The sequence below is a fragment of the Mauremys mutica genome, chromosome 12 (assembly GCF_020497125.1).
Source record: "Mauremys mutica isolate MM-2020 ecotype Southern chromosome 12, ASM2049712v1, whole genome shotgun sequence".
NCBI lineage: Eukaryota > Metazoa > Chordata > Testudines > Geoemydidae > Mauremys > Mauremys mutica.
Genome location: NC_059083.1, coordinates 63,196,512 through 63,209,714, shown reverse-complemented (window position 1 = coordinate 63,209,714; position 13,203 = coordinate 63,196,512). Strand labels below are relative to the sequence as shown.

General features: G+C 48.1%; 1 long non-coding RNA gene across 1 annotated transcript; it reads left to right on the top strand.

Moving 5' to 3' along the window:
* Nucleotides 1-48: 48 nt before the first annotated feature.
* LOC123345209 lies at nucleotides 49-3,516 on the top strand. Its single transcript, XR_006572752.1, has 3 exons — nucleotides 49-70; nucleotides 753-875; nucleotides 3,304-3,516. It is a non-coding gene; the product is annotated as an uncharacterized LOC123345209 (long non-coding RNA).
* Nucleotides 3,517-13,203: the final 9,687 nt, after the last annotated feature.

Here is a 13,203-nt window from a genome sequence, read left to right as displayed (position 1 = left end):
AGCTGGGCTTTCATAAAGGAAGGAGCTCAGGGTAGTGGGAAAGACACTAGGGAGGATACTCAGCAGAGGGGTAGCTGGATGTTTCCTCTCTTGGGCTAGAGGCAGAAAGAGGCCTGGGGCTAGAATTAGAGAGTTATCAGTCAGGAGGAAGCCTGGGTATCTGGGGCAGGTTGTTCTGAGCCAGAAGGAAGCTGGAGGCAGTGAAGCCTAAGGGGTATCTGGGACTGGAGTGTGAAGGGCTGCAGGGGATGAGGGAAGAATTCTCCAGCCACTTTCTTGGCCTTAGAGAGGGGATGGTGCTGTGGGGAACAGGGAGGCCTGCAGGGCAAGGAGGAAGCTCAAGGAGGGAAGATACCTAGAAGACAGAGGACTGGGGCAAGCTCCTGCGCTTGACCCTGACTCAAGAACCAGGACTCTAGGGAGAAGCCCTGGGAGGTTGTTGCTTGTTACAAAGAGCCCAGGAACAGGCTGGTGAAAAAGGCCCAAAGAAAAGCTAATGGTAGGAAGGAGTCCTGAGAGATGGCAGCAAGTGTCTGATGGAGCAGACCTTGGCTTGTTTGTCCTAGGGTCCCTGGACTGAAACCCAGCGTGGGACTGGAGTCCCCTACCAGCTAGTGGGAGGGTGGGGTGATTCCCCTCTGATGTAGGGGGATAAGGACAGGTCAGAGCCTGGAGAGAAGTGTCTCCAAACCACTGGGCCCAGAGTCAGGAGCCAGAGACCTGACAAGGAATTATTTGTTGGACTCTATTAGCCCAGAAGAGGTGACCCTAACCGTGACCATGCTGCAGTGCTGAGTTACGAGAAGAGGAGGACCACTTGTGGGGACACTACAGAGCAGCTCTCCCATGCCCAGCTGTGAGGGGCAGCCCCAGTGGTGAGTCCACTATTGCACACATGCTGATATAGACAAAGCCATTTTACAAGACACGCATTAGTGGAGCGAAGGTTAGTGAACCCAAAGCACAGTGCTCCCACATACGCTGTGATACCATCTGCGTTGGCCTTCCAGCAGCAAGCTGTAAGACTGCCTTTGATCTCCCTTCCTGTTCTGCCCCTATTCCAGACAGAGGGGTGAGGGAGAGGTCAGGTCTATATAGGGATATTGGGGTGTGATCCTAAATTAGGGGAAACATGGGGTTTCCTCATTCTGCCAACTACAAACCTTCAAAAATTATGAGTCTGGCTTAAAAAAAAATCATGTTTTTAAAGTTGGGTTCTTTTCATTGACCTCCTGGTTTCTGAATGCTTCAGGTACACTTGCTTCACATTTTTCAAGCTTTGCTCTGCTAACTGCAGGGCTAGACACTTCTTTATTTGTATACGAAAGCTGAGGCTTTTATGCAAATCATGCTTCCAGTAGCTGGGCCTTTAAGAGAAACATTAAAAATCACAAGAGTTGCAATGAAATCACAAGCGTTGGCAACACTGGCTTCTGCATGTGGAGCCTGGGATGTGCCCCAGCCAGGACCATGGCAAAGAGGAAGCCATCTTGATTTCTGTAGGGAGCCTCACACTCAGCACAAAAGCTAATGGTAGGAAGGAGTCCTGAGAGATGGCAGCAAGTGTCTGATGGAGCAGACCATACCATAGCATAGGGGCATGAATGGTAAATACCACACTACCTGGCTCGGGGGAGGGTGAGCACCCATGGTCCCCTGCCAGTGAAGCATTCACCGCATAGTGCGAGGAACAAAGGGCTTGCATATAAAAAACAAGGAACGAGCTCTGGAAATACAGAGACTGATAGAGGCTGGTTCCTGGGATAAACACCACTGAACAGAGAAAGCGTTTTGAGGATGACTCGCATCCTGGGTGTGAGATTTATTTCTTAATCCCTTCATGTTGTGGGCCCGGATATTCCAGGTGACTGTACTGGAATCCATAACCTTCCTCTCCTAGGCTGCCAGCCTGAATCTAGTGTCTGCTTGGTGGTCTATGGGGGTAGATGTGTGTCTGGGTCTCTGTACTATCCCTATGGGCAAGTGTCCATTTCACAAAGCCAACATTACATCCTGGTTGACAGGCCAGGACTGACTGAAACTGGAGTCCTGAACTACCTGCTCTCACAGCTCAAGCAGTGGTCCTTGCAGCTGTAGCTGGAGGCAGAGAGAGAGGCAGTGCAGATGAGACCTGTATTAAACTTCCTCTGCTGCACCTCTTCTTTAGATAGAGGTCTCAGGACCCCCAGACCTAGGGGATCAAGCCAGTGCTTGGAGTCTGGGAGCAGAAAGGGTGCCCTCACCTCTCAAACTCCTGTACCAAGTGCAGCTCAGCAGAAGCAAGGCTCGGGGCTGATGGAGTGATGATGGTGCAAAGGAGGGGAGAATCCAGAAGCAGCTCAAAGAAGTGAATTTGATGTGCAGTGTTAATTGGAGAGGTTAAAAAGCAGGGGGAGAAGGTTTTGGGTGAGCAGAGTGGGTGGGGGTGGGGGGGAAACTGGGAGCAGAGGAAATAAAAGAGAAAATGATTGGAACAGAGTGAAAATGTGGGGAAGGAAATACAAGAGAATTTCAAAGGGAAAAGGATCCAAGTGATAAAATCATGACCCGCTGGATACGTCGATCTTGGAAAGCAGTATAAATAAACGATAAAAGCAAGGATGATAGAAAAGCCTGGTGAGGGAAAAGGAAAGCCTACCCTTTGCCCCAGGGAAATGACAAACAAGGGCAGGGAGTGCAGAGGAGATCCTGACTAATAGGGGGAGAGTGGAAAAGAAGAATTAGAATGAAGGTGGTGCCACAAGAGGGCACTCTTCTCCCACAACAAAGCTGCCATTGCTGCTGTGGGAGCAAGAAAGTTACTGTGTGGATTAAAAATAAATAAAGAAAGCCACCAGAAAGCCTGTCACTGTGGAAGGAATTTGTATGGAAGAGCCCCCCAGTACTGGGTCAGTGCGTTTGCCTGTGGAGGCCGAGGTTCCTATCTGGGTCACATGCCCACATGAAAAACAGGCCTCCTGCGAGTTATGGGGTATCACAGCACATCAGGGAAAAAAAGTAGTAAACTTTGATACCACTGGGGATTCCTGCTCTTTAGAGGAGCAGGGCCTGGATAGGAAGTGAAGTACTGAAGATGCATCCGCAGAGTGGCGTGGAAGCTCAGGGCTAGCGTATCAGGAGGTGGGGCAGGTCACAAGTGAGGTTCTTCAGCAGAGCTGTGCGGGCCCCCAGAATGGGACTAGCAGAGGTGCTGCAGGTCAGGACTGAGAAACACTGGCAGAGCGGCAGAGGGAAGCCCAGAAAAAGTATTGTTTTTATTTGTACGCTGTTCCCATTGAACGAAATACATTCATGTCCCACCAGGAGGTTGCTGCACCATCAGACCAGTGATGGTACTACTGTACATTAACATTTGCAATACCGAAGGGCCTGATGCTGCAGTCCTTGGAGTCCCTGCAAGACCCCCTGTGGCCGAATGTATCTGTGGAGTCACGCCAAGGCTGAATGTGGGTAATATTGACTCTGTTGTGAGGGCTACCTCAGCAGGAAGCTTAGGTGCTGTCTCCAGTAATGGAATAAGACAACCAGGTCAAAGTGCCACATAAAAACCAAACTGTTTATCATTTGCTTTGTGCCTCCCTCCCTCTTCAAAGCATCCAGTTCTTGCTGGCGTTTTCTCCATTTCTGTCCGATTTTTCATTAGCAAAAGAGCTTCATTTTAGCAGAAATAGATTGTGTGTGTGTGTGGGGGGGAAATCACGGCATTTATAACGAGGCCCCCTCACCTCATCACGCAGCTCCACAGCAAAGCAACAGCTGGGTTGTCCTGCTGGGATGTTACTTCACTCCCTGCCCAGGGAATGCAGAGGCATTTGAGAACTAGGGGAGAGGAAAGAAGAAGGAAGGATGAACAAAGAGACTAAAAGGAGGAGGCAGGGGCAAGGAAAGCAGGAAGAAATGAAGGCTGGAGTCTTCTCTTTTGTGTTGGTTGCACAGGGGCTATAATTGCTGTCAGAGAGAACTGAGGGCATATTCATTAAATGAAACCATCTCCAAGGCATATTCAGCACCAGCCCAGTGACCAGGCCATGCAGAGGGTCAGAGGCTGGATACCCACTCTCTGGGGTGGCAGGACTGTGGAGTTAACATGCTTCCTCTCTCAGGAATCGAGCATTTTATGTCACACCCCAGCAGTCCTCTCTGGCTGAACTAGTAGAGTTAGTGGGCACAGAAGGGATCAGCCCTACAGGATTGGGGAGAGGGAATTGCATAGGAACCTTCCTCCCACAACAGAAAAAGGTCTTGAAATGCTCCTGGGAAGGGAAAACCCTTCACAGAAAGATGGAGAGAAAACAGTCTACTAATGTGACTTGCTAAAGGCAGCAAGGCTGGGAGCTAAAAGGGAGCACTTCAAAGTCAGTGATGGAGATAAGCAGGTCTCAGATTTCTGGGGGTAACCCAGTTGCCTCTCTTGATGTGGGGGGAATATGGTCTATGCCTTGCCCAATTTGTCAGGCGGATATCATGAAGGCCACTCCTGGAGATCTGATACCAGACTAGATGGACCAGTTGAGCATGAAGGCGATCAGCTGGGGGAGAGCAGGCACACCGAGACACTGAGGATGTCCCCTGGCTGCCTTCTAATGCCCCCAGAGGCCTTCTGAGCAGCTGCCAGTTCTCTGAGCCCCAAGCCCTCGGTGCCATGATACAATCCCTTTAAAGTGTGCGAGGACAGGAAGAAACCTGCTGGGAAAGGGGCTTCCTATCTGCCCCCTGTCCTCACACTCAGACTCTTTAGAACCAAGGCGGGGGTTGGGGGGTTACCAGAAACCTCCCAGGGGAAAAAGACATCAGCTTCTAATTATATAGCAAGCCTGGCACCTCCCCTCCCTCTGTGGCTAATTGAACCTGTTCTCCTGACAGGCTGCCGGACTGAGGCACACTGGCCCTCCCACCTAGCAGGAGGCCCTATGCTAATTAGCAGTCCGGCTGACAGCTTTCTCCACTTCAGTGATATCTTTCAACCTGCCACCTGTCACCTAGCCTCCCCCCTCCACTTCCCTTTGCCTTAAGGAATCATTACTGAGCCCAGCTTTCGGAGCATAGAGATAAGAAGCCATATGGGGCAGGTGTGTGTAGGGAGGACCCCTGCAAAGACGGCCTTTTCCAGGAGCAGCTGTGTGCTAATTTGGCCTTGTCTTTTGTAAAGGGAGCTTGGCAAAGGCCCCTCGTTCCTGTGGCCAAAACCATTCACTAATGGTCGGGAAGGGCAGTGAGAGTCCCCCCTCCCCCTGCCTGCTTTTCAGAATGGATGGGCCTGATCCATAGCTGGAGTAAATCTTTGGAGCCCCATTGACATCGGTGCTGACAGCTTTACCCCACCTGAAGATGTGGCCTGACAAGCAGAGCAGGAATACCTAGCTGTTATCTAATGCTTTTCATCTCTTTATCTCAAAGGAGGTCAGTATCATCTCCATTTTACAGCTGGGAAAACTGAGGCACGGAAAGGGGACGTGACTTGCCCAATGGCACCCAGCAGGCAAGGGGCAGAGCCAAAAATAGAACTCAGGGCTCCTGAGTCCCAGTGCCTTATCCTTTAGATCACACTGCCTAAAAGAAGGAAAAGAGTTCTGCTCCTCTTTGGATTGAAAACATCCAGCGTGGGAGCTGACCTGCTAAGTCACCTTACCGAGTAAGATGAGTGTCAAAACCTAAGGTGGAAAGGCAAGGAAAAGAATGGAAGCTACCTGGCTGGCTGGGGGTGGGGGGTAGTTGAACACAATCTCCAGGGTCTTGTCTCTGTGGCAATTCCTTGACTTCAGATCTTTTAACAACAGGGCAGGTCAAAAACCAGAATTTAATTTTTGTGCAAATTTTTGAACCCTCTCCTGCAAAAACTTATTTTTTCATGTCAGAATGTTTCATGATTTAAAAAAAATTGTGTATATACACACACACACACACACACACAAAGAGCAACAAATGGAACAAAACACAAAATGTTTTGTTTAACTTTGAATTGAATTTTTTTCTTTTTTTCTTTCTTTTTAGAAAAAGGCATAATGAGATCCAGAGGTTGGAAGCTAGATAAATTTGGAGTGGAAATAAGGTGCATGTTTTTAACACTGAGGTTAATTAACAACTGGAACAACTTAGAAGTGACATGGTAGATGCTCCATCTCTTGAAATCTATCTTTGTAAAAAAAGATGCTCTAGCTCAGGTGAGATGGCTTGGCCTGTGTGATGCAGGAAGTTGCACTAGATGATCATTGTCAAGCTGTCCTGCAGTGGCTCATAGGCATGAGTAGCAACCTCAGGGCAGACTGTTAAGAAGCAGGGCACAGACCTGAGTTGTCCGTGTGTTCTATACTTAGATTTCATCCACCCAGTAACAAGTGTGAACTCCTCAAGCATTATAACAGCCTTAACATGGAGTCACAGACAGGCCCCTTGGTTACTCCCATCTATCTTGTCACCCAGGCAAGCCTGCCTTTGTGATGGAGGGTCCCTTACACCAAAAATCACAATAATATTTGGGTTACTTCCAGTCCCAAAGGACCAGTCACTTACCCCAACCAGTTGCACCTTAGATCTCACACCAAAGACAACGCTTGTAGCCAATCCTATAATAAATTAATTAAATATCTTTCAACGTGGAAAAGCACATAAGAGAGTTAGTTACAAGGTTAAAGCAGGTAAACATACCCACACCAATGAGTTACAGTCTTAAGTTTCAAAAGGTAATAGCAGCTTCTACAGTAAGCAAGCTCTATATGTCCTGTAGGGCTAATCCAGGCTAAGCACTGGGGATCGTTTGCTTAGGAATCCTTGCCCCTCAGAGTCCAAGCAGCATAAAAGATACAGATTCGCCTTCTGCTTCAAGTTGCAAGTTCAGCTCTTGGGAGGAATTCAGTTGCACATCTCCTCTTCGGGGAGGGGGGCACGATCCACAAATCCTTTCATCTTCTGATGTTCCACAGTGGTGCATCTGGTGTTGAGGTGATTTATAGTTACAGAAGCAAACACTTAAATATTGCCCTATAACATGGGATACAGGTATTATAAGAGAGATTATTGCAGGCAGCAACTTACAAGCATTTCATGAAATCTAAACACAAAACGCATTTTTATAACTCTAATGCCTGTTTTAAGAATACTAACACATGGGTGAGCTAGACTGGTTCCAGCTCTGTATTTGTCAGTGTTCAGTTGATACCTGGGGCTCTGGCATGAGCTAGCACCTAGTTTGCCAGCATCACAATCATAATGGTCCCTTCTGACCTTAAAATCTATTAATCCTCAGGATATGATTGACTGACTGGTATTTCTGTGATGTTCATCACCATAGTATCTCAGAACTATTCACTCTTAGCATAGCTATCGCAAAGGGATTGCAAATCCCATCCAGGGCTTGACCCCAGCACAGGATTCCCAGTTCCGGGACCAGTTCAACATAGGAGAGGGCGTGGTCAAAACATTTCAATGCCCCATCTGTTCCCCGAGTGCCATAAAACCTACAGGGGTCATGGAAGGGTAGAACCGGCACTGGGGATTGAACTGGTCTCCTGTAACTTTAGAATTAGGAAATTGCAAACTGCCTCCTCTACGGCCCTGGATGAAGTCCCTCTATTCCTGAACCACACAGGGATTAGTTCCCCCTCAGTTTCCAGCTGGGCAACATCATTGGTTTTAACCCAGTTTGGCCTCAGCCTCCCCATCAGAGAAGTGCAATTTCATTTAGTTGATGACAGAATGAAGGTTCCACTCAGACACTGAGAAGAAGGTGTGGCAACTGAGATGCAGCAAACCCTTCCCTACTACTTCAGCAATGGAAAGTGCTATTGCAGCGAGAGGCCCAAATCCAGATAGGCCAGAACTTGGGTTAAAACCTAAACCTGAACCCAGATCTAGACTTGAACCCAGGATTTATGGGCTCAGTTCTGTCCCCACTTTATCCCAGGGTGCAGTCTCATTGAGCTCAATGGAGCTGTGTTTCTATAATGGAATCTTGACTCTGAACATCTCTGACTTTGTGGAGTCAAATCTGCACCCTAGACTCAATCTGAAAGTTTCAGTTTGGTGCTCATCTCTAATTTCTGCTCTGCTGCCTGTGCATAGAAATCTCTTTATTCCCAGAATGCAAGGACAATGGATCCCTGCTATGTGTTCACAAAAAGCATTCTGGGTATCGCCATGCAACTGAGCCTATCGCTGTGGCAGATTGTAATTATTTAAAGTTAAATTATAAAACAAACCACCTCAGTGTCACTGCACAGCCCCTGCAAATACCACACTATTGGACTGAGAGGGGAAGCATTTTCAGCCAAACTCCTAAGGCCCGGAGAGAATACCAGGGAATTCAGCTTGTGCAGTGATTTCAGCCGTCTAAACAAATTTTGTAGGTAATATAAAACTATTTGGACCTTGCATTTTTAATTAAGGCTTTTAATTATCCCCGTGTATTTTATTAGCTTTTATGAAGACAGCTGCTTTTTAATGCTGTATAAGCCAAATCTCTGCTCTGAAGCACAACTCGGCCAAATCAGGATTTTGGTCCTCAACAGCCTTCATCAGTGGTTGACTCGGTTATTTATTTAAACTGTAATTTACCATCCCAGCTTGATTGAAACACCCTTGGCTGGAGTGTTTGTGCTATTATATGATGGACTGGGGCAATGTTCCCGTTACAGGATGATGAGCTTGTTGCTGAAGGGAGCTAGTCACCCCCCAGGGACAAACGTCAGACAGTCTTTGACAGGCCAGCAACAGCCTTCCTCCTCCTCCTCATCTTCCCCCTTTTTTCTTTTATTGTTTTGCTTTTGTTCACTAGCGTTGGGTCTAACCCACACTCCTGGGTGTGGAGTCCCTTGAACCTTGGGTGAATCCGAACCCACATACAAATCCAAATGTCACAGCTGCTGCATCTCTCAGTAGTGGGAATTATAGCTCTCTCCAATGCAGGTGGAATGCTAAGCACTCTGATAGACAGGAGGTCTCAGCAGATTCTATGCTGTACCAATTCTTGTACCATCCTCGTTACTGTAATATCTGAACAACGTGGTGATAATGGCTCATTTAGCTTTAAATCAGGGTCTTGCATTTCTGTGCTCCCTTAATCACAGTACCTGATTGCTTCATATGTTTTAGTGTATTTATCCACACAACACCCCAGTGAAGTCGGGCATGGGGAACCCAGGCTCCAAGACCTAGATCCACAAACGTATTTAGGAAATCAGTGGAAGTTAGGAACCTAAGTGCCTTTGTGGGTCTGGGCCAGAGACTTTGAGCATGTCTACACTGCAATTAAACACCTGTGGCTGGCCCGTGCCAGTTGACTTAGGCTTGCAGGGCTCAGGCTAAGGGGCTGTTCAATTGCCCGAGCTGCAGACTGAGCTCTGGGACCTCCCACCTCACCGGATCCTATTTACAACCAAACACAAGGTGAAAGAGATTGTTTAGCATCAGTAGGTTTTGAAAGTCTTGTGCAGGTTTCTTTTGAGGATGAGGACTGAGAGGCCAGATGTGGAGTGATTGCTTTGTGAAAAGTGTTCGCCCACAGGTGATAGGGTGTTTTGGTCTTTTATCGTATTTCTGTGTGAGTTCATTTGAGAGCGTAGTGATTGTCTGGTTTCACCCCCATCATTGTTATTGGGGCATTTAGTGACTGGATGAGGTACACCCCATGTAGTGATAGGTGTGCATAGGACCTGTGGGTGTTGTGGGGGGTGTTGATCATTGTCACATTGGAGCTATGTCTGCAGGTTTTGCATCTGTTCTTCTGGCAGGGTCTGGTGCCACTTTGAGTTGGTGTGTCCTGGTCCAGGGGGCGCTTGCTTCTGATGATGAGCTTGGCGAGGTTGGGGGTTGTTTGAAGGCCAGAAGATGGAGTTCAGGGAAGATTTCTTTCAGGATGTGGTCCCCATTGAGAATGGTACCCCATATGGGTTCCAGTGTGGGGTGATAGGGTGATAGGTGACAACTAGGGCTGTGTGATTAGAGGGTCCCCCCCCTTATTGAAGTGGGCTCTCTTGCGGTTTTTGGGTCACACAGGCAGGCTGTGATGGAGTGTTGAATTGAAATGAGGTCTCCTAAGTCTCAGGCTAGTTCCCTAACTACCAGCCTGTCCTTTCATACAGGCTAAACTGAACCCCTGGATCTGCACACCACCAAATGCCTTTGAGGGGGTCATAATTCCATTCTAGGGCTGAAATCAAACTTGGCTGCTTTAGGCCTGTGATGGGTTGTGCCCACATCAACCCTGAGAGGTTTAACAAGGACCTGGGAGGCCAGTTAGGACACCTGGCATCACCTGAGAGAAGGCGGGCCAAGGTTAATTGAGAATGAAGTCCAGCTGGGGGAGGGTTGGGACAACTCTATAAAACCAGGAAGCTGCAAGCAAAAGGAATGGCAGGGGATAGAGTCTGCTTGTTATTTCCTGGGAAGGTGGGAACCCACGGGGAGAGTAGGCCCTGGGACCCTGACCTGGAGTGAGGAGGGTGGTAAGAGGATAGCTCTGAGGTGAAGTTGCTATGAGGGGTAGAGTAGGCACCCATAGTGACCCCCGAAGCAGGTATGAAAAGATAGAAAGGCTTGGTGGGAAGGAGCCCAGGAAAACAGCAACAGGGACTAGACAGACTGGGATTGCTGGTTATAAGGTCCCTGGGATAGAACCTGGTGCACTGGGTGGGCCCAGTGCCCCTGCCAGCCACTGGTCTAGGGACACAGGGCCTGAGCTGGGGCCAAACACTGTCTGGCAATAGCATTTGGAGAAATGTCTTATTGGACTCTGCACCCCTGGAAGGGGTGGACTAAATAGTGACCTGGCCAGAGGCCAAGTTACCACAAGAAAAACTATTGCAGAGCAAGCGGGTCCCGATGCAGTGCGAATGAATTCCCAGACACAAGGAGCTGTGCTGGTGGTGAGTGGAATCCCCATTACAGGGCCCAGTTTGATTTCTTACCCCTTCAGTGAGGTTTTGTTTTGTAACCATTCCCCCCACCCCAATCCCAGCAACCCCTTCCTTTCCCAGCTTCTCTGCCTCAGGAGATGTGGGTGCAGACTCGTGGCTTGCTAAATGTGCTGTCAACTGGATTACCACTGGTGTCATACACACGGAGTAAAGAGGCTTATGTCTGGAGGTCACTTCTTCTCTGATTTTTGAAGCATGCATGCCCTATTCAGGCAGAAAGGGGATAAGGCAGCTGCTGTTCAGTAGCATGATAAAGTCATCCTAGAATAGCTCACGTTTGATATGGTCCTTCATGGGATCACTTGACTCACCTCTGAAAGGCAGCTTGCTCTGGGGTGGAATGCTGACTGTTTAACAGTCCACCAGATGCTCTCACCTCCTGGCCTGGTTAACAAGCTAGGGCAGAAAGTGAAGAATACTGTCTCCAGTTGAAAGTGCAGGGGAAGATTGCCTTGTTGGAATGCGGCCTCAGCATTGAGGTTAATAATACCCTGTTCCTTTTGAAAAGTGCTGTGGGATCTTTCATGAGCACAAGTGGTTGCAGGTCTTAGGCATCCCAACACTCAGCATCACAGCACCTACAAAAATCACAGGGACATCACTACAATCCACAAGGCCTGGGTTAGGTGCTTCAGCTCCCTGTACAATGAACAGGGAGAGAGAGGTGCCTAAGAATGAGGTCCACAAAGCCAGCCTGCTAGGTGGGGAACTGCCTAAACTAGCCAAGGGGAGATGCTGCTGATGGGGGTGTGTGCTAAGCCCTGTCCCTCTCTTGGAAGTAGGCACCCAAGTCTGAGCTGCAGGGAGGCGCCTGTCCCTGCTAGTGATCCTCAAACAGGGACCTCTAGCAGGTGGCTTAGACACCTAAAATGTTTCTTGCCAGAGGGAGAGAGAGACTCTAGATCCAGTTGGTAGGGCACGGAGGACATGAAGATCCAGGCTCCAGTCCCCAGTTACCTGAGGCTTTTAGAATTCCCAACTGGGGTAACTTAACTATTTTACTTTAGGCGGTGTCAGGAATAAATTAATAGGAACACAGCAATTTTGTTTGATGAAGGATTAAATGCAAGTAAGTGTGCCCTTGTCTAACACTGCAGTTTTAGATTTAAGCACATGCGTACATAAGCAATAGGTAAATATCTGAAATGTTCTAAACCTAACCTTTGGAAAGGTATTGAGTAATTAACAGTAGGTTCGCAGTGTCCAGTTGCTCATCTGCCGAGGAGAAAAGGTGTCAGGAAAAAGTCTCTTAAGATGGCTTTAGAGGACTGCTTCAAAGTGCACTTTATCGGCTAACTTTTTAGAACTCATTTTTATAAAACACAGGATATAATGACCTCTACAGGATTATTACTTTATTCAACATTTATTAAAAATTAATATTAGAGGAGCCCAGACTTCAGGTCTTCCCTCCACCAAGGTTTTTCATCTTGTTTACTTGTTTGTTCCCTCCTCCCATTCTGATTAGCAGAAATTGCCCCAACTATATTTTGACCTTGCTTCTGAAAGCCTGTCTCCAAATTAACTCTTAACTACGGGGTGTTCTATTTTATTAACTTATGGTGGCTGAATGCACATAATATGGCTGCGATTTGCATGATCACTTTCTGGGGGTACAAACAGCCCTCAAATGGAGGGCAACACCCCTGCTCCAATGACTCTTCCATTTATCCACAGTGGCCTGAAGAGCTATTACTCAGCTGCAGGGTACAACAACACAGGTACACACATACATGGTATAATGACGCTTAAATAGCTGTCTATGGCCCTGATCCTCTCCGGCACTGAGATCTGCTCAGCACAGGAAAGGGGAGAGCATTGGGGCATGGTCACAACTCTTCCATTCTTTGCTCAGCCCCACTGCAATTTAGAGCAGCCCAGGGCTGCTTTAACTAGGGTGACCAGATGTCCCGATTTTATAGGGACTGTCCTGAGATTTGGGGCTTTGTCTTATGTAGGCACCAATTACTCCTCACCCCCATCCCAATTTTTTACACTTGCTGTCTGGTCACCCTGCCTTTAACCTGTGCCAGCTGGAAATTACCCTGCCTCTGGGTATTCCTCATTGCTCCCAGTGTGCCCCCTGCAATGGGGGGAAGGCGGTGTGGGAGCCAGCTATTTCGGCTCAAGACTACCAGCTTCTAGCTTCCTTTGACTAGGTCCTAACACCATTTTTTGATGTACCAATGGGACACCAAACCATGTCTGTGCACTGTTTCACTAGGATGCCTTCCTACTTGCTCTCATCTCATTAGGATCTCCCAGAGTGCATTGCATGCCCCCTGTGCACTCT